This window comes from Lactuca virosa, chromosome 9 (assembly GCF_052849685.1).
Source record: "Lactuca virosa cultivar CGN04683 chromosome 9, Lactuca_virosa_CGN04683_v6, whole genome shotgun sequence".
NCBI lineage: Eukaryota > Viridiplantae > Streptophyta > Magnoliopsida > Asterales > Asteraceae > Lactuca > Lactuca virosa.
In genome coordinates, this window is record NC_136434.1 from 166,095,030 (window position 1) to 166,104,974 (window position 9,945).

Below are 9,945 nucleotides of genomic sequence, written 5' to 3' on the forward strand. Positions count from 1 at the left end.
AATATGCAATTTTCCTTTTTAAAATTTATGTTAATTGACTAAAATACACTTAGAATGAAATTAGATGATATTTTTTTAATTATCTTTAATTTAATAATATGTATTATTCACTTTCTTAAAATAAGTAAAATGATTGGCCCACAATCATTCCTACATCCACAAAATAATTAGTTACAATACAATAACCTAAGCCTATATTGTAACATCCTAATTCTCAAGACTAAAAATTTTGTTTTTAATCATATTACTTATAAAACAGTTACTGAAAAACATCATCATTATCATATCAATTCATCACATGTCTCAAAAATCATATCATCAAAATAGTAATAATGTCAGAGTACAATCCCATGGATCTCGAAATGTGGAATCATGTGTGTGCGATGCGCTGCTACCGTGCCGGCTCCTTCCCCTTCGACGAAGAGGTACCTGAAATCAAAACTGAAAACTGTAAGCACAAAGCTTAGTGAGTTCCCCCATCATACCACATACCATACAACATGCATACTGTCGGGCAATTCTGGGGTGCCCGACATATCCATGTCAAGCAGTTCTGGGGTGCTGACCTACCCATGTCAAGCAGTTCTAGGGTGCTGACCTACCCATGTCAAGCAGTTCTGGGGTGCTGACCTACCCTCCGGTTTATCCTGAACGGCTACGGGGACAACTTCACCCCTACTACTACCACACAAGACGTGGCATAAACATACTGTCAGGCATATCTGGGGTGCCGACCTACCCTTCGGTCCTAACGACCAAACTCGGGGACTACTCCCCTCCTACTACCACTAACACATACAACATATCATGCTAGCACATAAAACATATCAGGTAGTAGCAAACCTAGATAATTATCACAAAGACAACCATCTATCAACAACTCCTACTAGTGGGCCGGCATTTGTTGGGTATAGTGTCTAAGTCCATAACTATATTTGGTATGTACTTGACCCGACCCGGCATGGTCCATTTGGGTTGCACTTCACCCGAACAATTTATGGATAATCGTTTGAGAATAGTATAAGTTATGATTTATTAATATATTATAAGTCCTAATATATTAATATAAAATCATATTATTTAATTAGTATTGATCTATAATTAATCTAGAATTAATTTAGAGATCAAAAGTATGACTAATTAAATATGGGCTCTTGTATTTATATAGTGTGGGCTAATGCTTATTTGGAATGGGCTAGGCTTGCATGGAAAGTCCATGGATACTCCATGGAGCTTTAACCCATGGATCTCATGGAAATGAAAATACATGGGTATTAGGGTTTACATGGATGTAACCCTAATCCACCACACTATATAAAGGAGGCTTTGGTTCTTGAAATCACACGAGTTGTGGTGAGTAAAGTAAGAGGGCCGATTTCAAGAAGGTGATTACTATTCTCTCAAAGTTCCAAGTTTGTGGTGATTTGTGACTTCCATTTGAGGCATCCACATTATTGGTGCTAGGCTCTCAAACTCCAAGCAATCAACTACTACTACAAGGTAAGTAATTCTACTAGTTTTATTTGATTCAAGTACCCCATGCCATGCTAGTTAGGATAAGAACGTTGGAAAAATAATTATTTGCATGTATCTTAGTCAAACATAGATCCAAGGTTTCTAGGGTTGCATGTACACCATAGGAGTGTTAGAATGCTGAAAAACCCATCAGTGGTATCAGAGCCAGGTTTATTTATTTGATACTTGATGCAAAAAAAAAAACTTGAAAATCGAAGTTTTGTTCAAAAGCTCGTATCAAAATTTCAAGTTTTGTATATGTTTTTACGATTCTTGAAATTTTTGATATGAACATTCGTAAACATATGAGTTTAGAAGATCATAGAAATTATGTGCTAATAATTTATTAGATTAATTCTTGATCTTTATGTGTTTTAATGGAGTCCATAACTAGTTCTTAAGTTATGGATAACCAAAAGTCACATTTATAAATAACCATTAAAAGAACACATAGGTTACAAAAAAATGAAGAGTCTTCATTTTTAATAACCATTAACTCATAAGTTATGAGAAATGAAAAGTTTTGAAAGTTTACAAAACTTGCCCTCAAGTTTTGGAACATGTAAAGTCATATTAAAAACTTTAGTTCCAATCCCTAGAATTTTAAAAGTTAAAATTCAACCCTTATACTTTATAATATTATAAGTTTAATAATATTTATATATGTATAAGATCAAGTCGTCTTACCGCTAGTACGCCTCATTCACGAAGCCGGTCTATAAGGGGGGTATAAGGTTGTTGCCTATAAAATGGCAACTTAATGGGTGTCCACTCTCACCCACCGCTTCCTTGATCGGTGGAGGGTCGTTAGCCGAACGGGTAGGACAAGGACTTATAAATTCTCATTAAAAGTATAATGATAATACTAAAGTAACTAAACTTTATTGAATTCTCAATCTTAGTTATTTTAGGAAAATGTGAATAAGGTGTTAATCCATGAAATTACACTTTACACTTTGTTTAAGTCGTTAGTGGAGCGTGTGTGGTTAACCGGCACACTAACTTGAACTTAACAAGGTAGGTAAAGGGTGACTTAATGTTTATCATAGTATCGATGGAGCGTGTGTGGTTAACCGGCACATCGATTGAGGGGTAATACATTAAGGGTACCAAGTAATTTGCATGGTTACTTCACACCTTGTTTTGTGATCATCGGCATCCCAGTCACAAAACTTGAAGGGCACACTCGAGATTGAAACATGCCATTGAAGAAAGTTCAATGAATCTCAAAGAATCTAGGAGTTTCTAAACCAATTAAAACCTAATTAAATATTTCGTTTTTCATGGTGGAAATTGGTGAATCGTCATTCACCTACCTTCAAATATCTTATAGCTTAGATTACGGCATCCCTCTTCTAAGTTATAAAATATTGTGTTGGGTCCTAGCCTTAATATTACATTTGGGTGTTTTGTTAAGGACTATCTCTATATCTAATCTAATCTATTCCCTCTTCTTTTCAGATGTCTTCCAATAACAATGCTTCTGGCTCAAACCCTACTAGCTCCTTCTCTCTCGTGAATCTTTATGGGAGAGTCATCTTTGATGGGTCCAACTTTACAGATTGGATCAGAAACATCAGGATGGTCACTCGGTATGAGAACAAAGAATATGTTCTCGACAAGGAGCTGAAGGTACCCGAGCCAACTGCTACTCCTGAAGAGCTTGTTGAATATGAGGTACATGAAAGAGATGCTACAAAAGTGGCATGCATCATGATGGCCACCATGACAGCCGAGCTCCAAAAGTCCTATGAGGACTATTATCCTTTTGAGATGCACCAGGACTTGATGGACCGCTACCATCAAAGTGCTCGTCAAGAGCGATATGAAATAATCTCCTCCATGATAACAACCCGAATGAAGGATGGTGAACCCATCACGGGCCACATGCAGAAAATGCAAAGGTATGTGAACCGTTTACTGAAGCTGAATGTGAACTTCCCTGAGGAGTTAGCAATAGACATCATTTTCCACTCCTTGCCATCGTGTTATGATCAATTCTGCATGACATATCACATGAACAAGGAAGAAGTCACCCTCAGCAAACTTCAAGGACTCTTGAAGACCGCCGAAAGTGGTCTAAAGGGTAAGTCGGTTGTTACTACTCCTACTCCTAGTCCAACTGCGGCCAATGTCTTGGCAATCGGGCATGGCAAAGGGAAGAAGAGAAAGAACCCTTCTAAGGGTACCAAGGGTAAGACCCTTGAAGGCTCCTCTTCAAGCAAAACCAAGAAAGGTTTTGTCACTCCTTCTGCTAACCCTAATGAGGCTGAATGCTTCTATTGCCATGAAAAGTCGCACTGGAAGCGAAACTGCCCAAAGTACCAGCAAGATTTGAAGGATGGGAAAGTAAAACCCAACCATGCAGGTATATACACTATATTGTCTAATAACTCACCTCATTCTAAGTCTTGGGTCCTTGATACAGGTTGTGGTATTCACATATGTTGTGATTTGCAGGGACTAAAAGGAAGTGAGAGTGTGGAGCAGGGAAAGATAAACTTGATCATGGGAAACAGGAAAGCTTCACCTGTCACCAAGATAGGATTTTATTCCTTAGTTCTAAATAGTGGGTTTACATTAGATTTGAATAAATGTTATTATTCGCCAGAAATGGCAAGAAATGTTATTTCCTTTCATGCATTGTATAAACAAGGTTTTACCTTTTATTTTGATAATAATAATGGTAGTATTGATGCTTTCTTTAATAATGTTCTTTATTTTAAAGCATTACCTTGTGATGGCGTGTATGAAAATGTATCTGTTGTAGATAGTCTAGGAAATAATGTATTGTGTATTAACTCTTCCACTAGCTTAGATAAAGCATCCTTATGGCATTGTCGTCTTGGACATGTAAGCAAGAAACGCATAGGCCAAGTCCAAAAGGATGGAGTCTTGGAGTCATTTGACCTAAAGTCAGATGATAGTTGTGAATCTTGTTTGCTTGGTAAAATGACAAAGTCACCTTTTACTGGCACTTGTGCTAGGGGTGAAGGTTTGTTGGACCTCATACACACGGATGTGTGTGGACCCTTCAGAACCGCCACAAGAGATGCTAATCGGTTCTATGTGACTTTTACTGATGATTTTAGTAGATATGGATATGTCTACCTAATCAAGCATAAGTCATAAACCTTTGAGAAATTCAAAGAGTTTAAGCAAGAAGTGGAGAATCAGTTGGGCAGGAACATTAAGATGCTTCGATCCGATCGTGGTGGTGAGTATCTTAGTACTGAATTCCTCGACTATCTTAAGGAATGTGGGATTGTCTCACAATTGACACCTCCTAGGACACCACAGTTGAATGGTGTAGCTGAGAGGCGCAATCGGACCTTGTTGGACATGGTTCGTTCCATGATGAGTCGAGCTTCGCTACCAATCTCATTTTGGGGGTATGCCTTAGAGACTGCCGCCCATATCCTTAATCTAGTCCCTACAAAGAAGGTTGCCAAAACACCTCACGAGGTGTGGACTGGAAAAGTTCCCAATCTAGACCACATCAAGATTTGGGGTTGCGAGGCTTTCGTGAGACGCGAGACTCACGATAAGCTCGAACCCCGAAGCGAAAGGTGTATTTTCATCGGCTACCCACATAAATCCTTTGGTTACATCTTCTACAGACCCAGTGATAATGTGGTCTTTGTAGCAAGAAGAGGATTCTTTCGAGAGAGAGAATTCATGAGCCAAGGAGACAGTGGGAGGCAAATTGACCTTGAGGAAATTCAAGAGTCAAGTGGTGAAGGAACCTCAAACCCTAGCCCTCAACCTGAGGAGGAAACTCCTGTTGAGCCGACTGAAGAATCTATACCTCTGAGGCGTTCCACCAGAGTTAGGAATGCACCTGAGCATTATTATGGTTTTCATATTACTGCAGAAGGTGAGACACTTATCAGTGATAACACACTGGTAAATCTGGATGAGCCTAACAGCTACACGGAAGCCATGGCAGGCCCTGAGGCTGCTAAATGGAAAGAGGCTATGGATAGAGAGATACAGTCCATGTATGACAATCAAGTTTGGAACTTGGTTGACAATGTACCTGATCGTAAGATAGTTGGGTGCAAATGGATCTTCAAGAAGAAGACCGACATGGATGGTAATGTACACACTTATAAGGCACGACTGGTTGCAAAGGGTTATTCTCAAACTCCGGGAGTTGATTATGATGAGACCTTTTCACCAGTGGCCAAGATTAAGTCTATTAGGGTTCTGTTAGCCATTGCTGCATTTCATGATTATGAAATATGGAAAATGGATGTCAAAACCGCTTTCCTTAATGGAAAGTTGGCTGAAGATGTTTACATGGTTCAGCCAGAGGGTTTTGTCAGTACAGAGTACCCCAGTAGAGTGTGTAAGCTCGAGAAATCCATTTATGGATTAAAACAGGCACCTCGCAGATGGAATCTTTGCTTTGATGAGAAAGTCAAAGAATTTGGCTTTTCAAGGAGTGAAGATGAATCTTGTGTCTATATCAAGGCTAGTGGGAGTATAGTCAGCTTTTTGGTACTTTATGTGGATGACATACTACTCATAGGAAATGACATCCCAACCCTGCAGGAAGTAAAGTCCTGGCTTGGGAAGTGTTTCGCTATGAAGGACCTTGGAGAAGCTGCCTATATCCTAGGGATAAGGATTTTGAGAAACAAGAGTAAAAGACTAATTGGACTTAGTCAAAGCACCTATGTGGACAAAGTGTTGAAAAGGTTCAACATGCATAACTCCAAGAAAGGAGAGTTACCCATCCAGAGTAACGCCAGATTGAGTAAGACACAAAGCCCTAGTACTGAGGTTGAGATAGCAGAAATGAGTCGAATACCTTATGCTTCAGCTGTAGGATCGATCATGTATGCTATGACGTGTACTCGACCTGATGTAGCTTTTGCTTTGAGCATGGTTAGCAGGTATCAGGGGAACCCTGGCAAGGCACACTGGACTGCGGTAAAGAATATCCTCAAGTACCTACGGAGGACTAAGGACTGGGTCCTTACCCTCGGTGGCAGTGAGGACTTGAGAGTTGTAGGGTACAGTGATGCTAGCTTTCAGACTGACAGGGATAATTTCCGCTCTCAGTCGGGCTGGGTCTTTAATCTAAACGGAGGGGCAATTACTTGGAAAAGTTCCAAGCAGGAGACAGTGGCCGATTCCACTTGTGAATCAGAGTATATAGCAGCAAGTGAGGCAGCAAAGGAGGCTATATGGCTAACGAACTTCATCGGAGACCTTGGAGTTGTACCAGCTATAAAGGAGCCAATGGAGATTTTTTGTGACAGCAATAGTGCGGTTGCCTTAGCCAAGGAACCAAGAGATCATGGGAGATCCAGACACATTGACAGAAAATATCACTTCATCAGACATCGAATAGAAGAAGGAATCCTCGTGGCAAAGAGGGTATCATCGGATGAAAACCCAGCAGATCCCCTCACGAAGGGACTGACTCGGGCTAAGCATCTCCAGCATGCTCGGAGCATAGGGCTGAAGGATGATATTAGTTTTAGTAGTTAGATAATCTTGAAATTTGTAAAATGTAATTGACATTTGATGATAAATAAAAGTTGTTATTTATGAGTAAAGTGTTGCTATCTCTTGTCAATCGTTTACTATTATTTCTTTTTGCATGTTTTGACTTCCAGAATAATTATGTTATGGTTTATATCATATTATTCAAACTCTCCACAGTCGGTCATATGTTGGAAGTAGATATGAATCAAGACTGTCATGGGTTGGCTTGTAGAGGTCTAAGATGTTAGACAAAGCGGGGCTACAGCACTCATGAATGCTCATAAGTTCTGAGTATTGGATTCAACCCACGCTCACTTGTATCACTTCATGGAATTTATCTCGAGTGATCGTGAGACGGTAATATCATATAAGTCTTCAAACCTAGAGATATGATTTGTTGCCTATGAGTTGGTTATGCATTGATTGCATGAAAACGCATTGGTAACTCGATGTTATAAACCGTGCTTTTGTGTGTAATTCAACAAGTAGTAGAGCAAACATATGAGTCGAAGTTTATCTGTTCCTTCTAGGATTAGAAGCGATATCTGGGCCCCTCGATGATTTTGTTTTGACCTATGTACCGGGCCCGATCAGAACTAAATTGATGTGTTCAGTTAAGTTCTATGTCAAACAAATCGGAAATCGGGAAACAAATGCTGGACAATAAGCAAGACCATGTTCCATGTATTTGTCCGGCTGATATCTAGAACAGAGGATTATATGATCACTTATCTAAAATGGCGCTTCATAGTTCAACAGAGTTTAAAGAGCTACGATTGCTGATCGGTTCCTGAAGTCATACTTGCAACTATAGTTATTAGACTTATCCAAGTGGGAGACTGTTGGATATAGTGTCTAAGTCCATAACTATATTTGGTATGTACTTGACTCGACCCGGCATGGTCCATTTGGGTTGCACTTCACCCGAACAATTTATGGATAATCGTTTGAGAATAGTATAAGTTATGATTTATTAATATATTATAAGTCCTAATATATTAATATAAAATCATATTATTTAATTAGTATTGATCTATAATTAATCTAGAATTAATTTAGAGATCAAAAGTATGACTAATTAAATATGAGCTCTTGTATTTATATAGTGTGGGCTAATGCTTATTTGGAATGGGCTAGGCTTGCATGGAAAGTCCATGGATACTCCATGGAGCTTTAACCCATGGATCTCATGGAAATGAAAATACATGGGTATTAGGGTTTACATGGATGTAACCCTAATCCACCACACTATATAAATGAGGCTTTGGTTCTTGAAATCACACGAGTTGTGGTGAGTAAAGTAAGAGGGCCGATTTCAAGAAGGTGATTACTATTCTCTCAAAGTTCCAAGTTTGTGGTGATTTGTGACTTCCATTTGAGGCATCCACATTATTGGTGCTAGGCTCTCAAACTCCAAGCAATCAACTACTACTACAAGGTAACTAATTCTACTAGTTTTATTTGATTCAAGTACCCCATGCCATGCTAGTTAGGATAAGAACCTTGGAAAAATAATTATTTGCATGTATCTTAGTCAAACATAGATCCAAGGTTTCTAGGGTTGCATGCACACCATAGGAATGTTAGAATGCTGAAAAACCCATCAGCATTGTGGCCGTAGACCCACTCCTACTGGAAGGTAAGTCACCTCAATGTCGTGCAGTCTGAACTGTCCTCGATGCCGGGATCAACTCCTCTCAACTCCAGCACATAACAACTTTCCTTAATTTACCCTTACATACCCTTAACCCTTACAAGGGCTACTCAGGTCAAAGCCAAAGTCAAAGTCAACCCCTTGGTCAAAGTCAACTATGGGTCAAAGTCAACATCTGGTTGACTCAACTCGCCGAGTTGACCCAACAACTCGCCGAGTTCCCAAATCCTCAAAAAACTAGAACCTCAATCTTACTCGCCGAGTATTGCACACACTCGCCGAGTTCTCCATCATACAAATACGGGACCTTCTTCATCTGGCTCGTCGAGTTCATCCTTGAACTCGTCGAGTCCTTCTTCATGCAAGAAAGCACATTTAGCCCTGGAATCGCCGAGTTCCTTATGAACTCGTCGAGTAGGCCTTCATATAGTTGGGACTTGCCTTGAACTCACCGAGTTCTATTCTTAAACTCGCCGAGTTCCATGATTTCCAGGTCCAATTTCACATTTGTTTCTTTGAGTCCTCTTCTAGACTCAACCAGTTCGATTCAAGCAGAAAAGGGTTGGGGAACCATACCCGACTTGTCGAGTCCCATGAACGACTCGCCGAGTCCCGCACGGTCCATGTCCATACAGTTGCTTTCAGTCGGGTTTAACACATCCAAAACATAGATCTAGCCTCCTAGGGTCCATAATACACGTAAAGTTACAAAATTGACGTTCATGCATGGGGTTTTTGGCTCAAAAGGCTCTAAAATGGGGTTTATATGATGCATGGGACTCCCATGGCCATAAAGTTGGCACCTTTATGCCATGGGAACCCCCAATGGTTCCAGATCTGAGGTAATACCCCTCTATAACCACAAAATCCCGAGAATGGCACTTCTAAGGCTTAGAAAAGGTAGAAATGAACCCTAACTAGAGATCTAAGAGATAGATGGTCAAGGTTTCAGCTTTATACCTCAAATGAGTTGGAAATGTGCCAAAACCTCTAGATCTTCTTGCTTTCTCTTGATCTCTCAAGCTTCCTTCTTCTTCTCTAACTTCAAACACACACAAATGGCACCAAAAAGCTCAATAACACTCAATATATGATTAGGGTTTCGAGTTAGGGCTTCTCTGGACTGGGAGAGACAATGGAGGCTGGGTTAGGACAAGATAAGGTGCTTAAATAGGGTGCAAACCCTAAATATTAGGGTTTCATCCAGACAGTCCTACTCGCCGAGTCGGGCTCCCGACTCGTCGAGTAGGTCACTTAAAACCTGCGTCCAAAGTCTT